The following is a 4,359-nucleotide window of genomic DNA, read 5'->3' on the forward strand; positions in this document are numbered from 1 at the left end:
TTGGTAAAGTGGTTGTTTTTTTTGTTTGTTTGTTTTTTTAAATTGCATTCAATTTAGTGGAAGAAAAAAAAAACTCAAACTGTAATGTACAACCACATTTTGGATTAAAATATATACCAGGAGCAGTAGAAAACACATGCATACATTGTTGATGTATTCGTCATTCTTTCTCTCTCTTAATATTCCTTCTGCTGCTGGGTACGTCACACCATTAAACGCAGGTTAAACTTGCTATAAAGAGACCATTAGTTCAGAACATATTCAGCCTGTTTGCTGCATTGATCTAGACTTCCAGCAGAGAATGACCCCTATGCAATCTGCTCTGGCCAGGGTGGCACAGTGGAAACGCCTCACCTCGGAGCCACACTTTCACCAATGAACCTTGATCAGATTCATTCCTGAGCCAGGTGAGGAGTACTTTTAGTCTATTGAAGAGCCACACAGTTTGCACATGTTGGGGTGTAGAACAGCTGACCAGGGGAAGCCATAGCAGCTAAAACACTGGGATCATTTTGGGGTAAAAATACTAGGTGATGCATTTAATGGTTTTCTACCAAGGGTAGAACCTTGAGGCACCAAACAGAACCTTTTTAATAATTGTTTGATGAAGGTGCACTTGAGACACATTCTCCTAACCACAGCGCTTGGTTATTGAAACTGCATTACTGGACTGGCCTAAGTCCGTAGTAGCCTGTCTGGGTAAACTAATTGTGACCCGTAAGAATCCGCAGCCCCAGTGAGAAAGCCACAGTGTTAACACTGGATATATGTCTATTCATTATTATTTCCCCTAAATTATTAACACATGGCTCCTCTCCTTTTATTTTAACAACCCTGCTCGGCTGTTGTAAACAAACATTCTCATAAAATGTTAAAAAGCTGCGTGGATGACAGCGCTGCCAAGTCTGGAAATGGTTTGGATGGCCTCCCTGTGTCTTCGTAACCTAGAGTAATGCAATACTATTTACTGCCATCCCAACGGGCTGCACACATCCATCAGCAGCTTGTAGAATATGTCTCAGGAGCTCTATTGGATAAATGCTGTTAATGGCTACAACAATTAATTTTAATTTTTTGCACACTTTAATGCTTAATAGTAATTTAGTTCTCGGCTGTTTTCTGATTTCCCCTTATACATCTGCTCAGCCTTTTCGAGTTATACCTGATACTGCATTTCTATAAAGTAGAGTATAGTGTAGTAAGCCTTCTGTTCTGACTTCGAATGGATGTGCTATTGTAGGAAAGATCTTGGGGAACGACTTCCTAAGTTTTGGTAAAACTGTACATGGTCTACATCTACAGTTCTGCATACAGTAAGTGGAATGTTTAGGGAATTGCTTTTGATTCTGTTATGTGTAATGTTCTGTTTATGTCTACGGCAAGGGATATATACTGTTACTGATGAACCTGATGATACATTTCTGGTAAATACAGCGATTGCTATGAACAACCTTTTTCCAACTCCTGTTCATATGAAATGGCACAGAAGTGTTGCCTCGTGTTTACAGGAAGTGTAGGTGATTCAGCAGAAAGGAATACCAGATGATTTGAACTGGTCAGTATTTCACAAAATGCATTTAGGTTTTGCAATCTTTGTGACATTAACGTGTTGATGTTTTAGTGAGAAAAATAAAAAACAGTGGCACCAGTGGACAGCTCTTTCTAAATCTTACAATGCTGTAATGCCGTTGTCTTCTCACGCATTTCTTGGACTTTTCGCCAGAGCATTAGCTTTTCCTGGAACACTTAAAAACAAAAAAAAAATCCTCAAATGTTTTATGGGCAAAAGAGAAACAGCAGACGTTTGTAGTTTTGAAACTTCAAACGAGTTGTCAGAAAGCGTCTCTGTAGCCAGCTTTGCAAGGCCCGTCCGCAAGCTGCATTTGTAATCGCAAGCTGTATCTTCCCATTTCAGAAGTCATCATTCTATATTGCCACTGTACTTTGAGAACACTGACCGCTGTTGAGGAGCCAGGAAGTTAGATAACCATCAGCTCAGTGATGTCATAATTCAGTCAGAGCTCTTGCTCTCAGTCCTTCTCTGCTAATGTTTGTAAGTGATAGGTTTTCCCTCTGCTGAAAAGCACAAAAGTGTGTACAGGAGAGGCCTGGCACAGTGCCGTTGGATGCTCGTCTCATTGTGTCTTTTATTTTCTTTCAGTGTATAATGAAGTGTCTGTCAGATGATCTTTTTTTCACAGTATCAGGAAAAAACAGAACAACCAGTCTCCAGTGTGTTATAAATAAAACCACAGCTACCGAAGATTTATGGGGAAAATCAGTGAACTAAACAAAAGGGGAAATGATTTCATCAGTTCCAATCTGCATGGCTTAGCAGCTGCTGTGTTTTGAGAGCACCAGGTGCATTTTTAAAAATTACTTTTCATATAGAATTACATACGTTTCAGGGTACCTGTCAGTATTATTATTTGTATTTATTTTTTGTCTTATTGTTTCAGCTGCAAACGCTGTCCTGGAGGCTGTTCCTTAGGAGCAATATGTGTTTCAATAATTCCCTTCCATCTACAGGAACAATTACTTTTAATTGTGGTTTCAGTAATAACAGTCTTTAACAATAGCTTGTCTGAGCATGCATGCAGGAGCTGTCGCAATGGCTATAGGGCATCCCTGACTTGAATAACCCTATGTGTGCTGTCCAGTTGCAGCCTATGGGACAAAGAGCTCTATAATTATATTAGCAGCTGGAGAGGGAATGTCTAAATGACTTATCTAGTTCCACTCTGCTAGGCTCGTCAGCTGTGTAGAAATGACATTAGTGAAAAAAAAAAACCTGTGGAACCAGTGGACAGCTCTTTCTAAATCTTAGACTTCAATGCTGTAATGCCGATGTCTTCTCTCGCGTTTCATGGACATTTCATCAGAACATTAACATTTCTTGGAACACTTAAAAAAAAAAAAAAAAAAAAAAAAAATCCTCAATTTTTTATGGGCAAAAGAGAAACAGCAGATGTTTGTAGTTTTGAATAATTCCCCTGCCTCTGAAACAAGCAGTTCCAGGGGACTGAATATCCCAACCACCTCCTGCATCCAAATGGTTGTACTGCGATTATTATAAACTAATGCACTTGATCTTCCTGAGAACTGAGATGCAGGAACAATTACTTTTAATTGTGGGTTCAGTAATAACAGTCTTTAACAATAGCGTGCATGCAGTAGCTGTTGCAATGGCTATAGGGCTAAAGAGCTCTATAATTATATAAGAATCTGGAGAGGGAATGTCTTAATGACTTATCTAGTTCCACTCTGCTAGGCTCGTCAGCTGTGTAGTGTCTTTATCAGGTGTCCTGCAAGGTGCGTTTCCGTGGACAATGAGGAATCCATTGCTGTGGTAGCTGAGTGAAGGATGTTAGAGCTATCATCACGTGTCAAGGCAACAGGAAGGATTCTCGCCTGTTCATGTGAGGACAGGCATTATTAGGCCCTGCTAACACGACTAAGCTGTGCTCTTCACCTGAGTCAGTGGTAATGATCTGTGACCTTTCTTCTTCAGTGCATTATGTAATACAGTCTAAACCTGGACACTTCTAAATACAGGTTCATGTGTTACATTGTAGATGACACTCTTCATAATTCTAGCACTGTTCGGATATTGTGAGTTACACATGGCTTTTTTACAAAATCAGTGTTTCAGGATGTTGTGTTGGATGATCATCTACCAAAGTTTCTAACCTTTTATTGTTATGCAGCCATTAAATAAACACCATATATTGTGAACTTGTTATTGCACGCTCGTCCTTCTGAAATGTTTCTCACATGGATGATTTCTTCAACCAGCCAGAACTTGCATTTACAGCAATGACTTCATATACTAGTTTACACTAGATGCATAGGTTGGGCAGCTGTATTTGAGCCCGCTGGATTTTTATGCTGACTTTTTACCACATGTCTGTAAACCGATTCTAACTAAATAAAGTATTTTCTTTTTGTTATAATCTATAATGAAAAATAACATGCTAAAATCTTCAGTCTGTTTTTCTTGTAAGTTCTTGAGGCACTCTCTTCACTCAGATTTGTCCCACCTGGTTCTCTAACTTACAATTGGGATTTAATCAGCTGAGTCTCCAATGTGGTAATTCAAGTCTACCCCTTGGTTCTATAAGCTCTACCCATATGAAATAAACAGATGACAATCAAAGACTAATGGGACCTTCCAACTCTATATGTAGCTTAGGTGGGGGAGGCTGGAGCCAAAGGTCATATTATCACATGACTTGAATACAAAACAATACAACACAATTCACATTTCTATAGTGCCTTTCATCACTAGGATCCCAATGCACTTCACACAAAAAAGTGTTAGGACTGTCCAGATGAGCTCACAACAAGCTCAGCGGCAGG

Source organism: Acipenser ruthenus, chromosome 22, assembly GCF_902713425.1.
Source record: "Acipenser ruthenus chromosome 22, fAciRut3.2 maternal haplotype, whole genome shotgun sequence".
NCBI classification, from domain to species: domain Eukaryota; kingdom Metazoa; phylum Chordata; class Actinopteri; order Acipenseriformes; family Acipenseridae; genus Acipenser; species Acipenser ruthenus.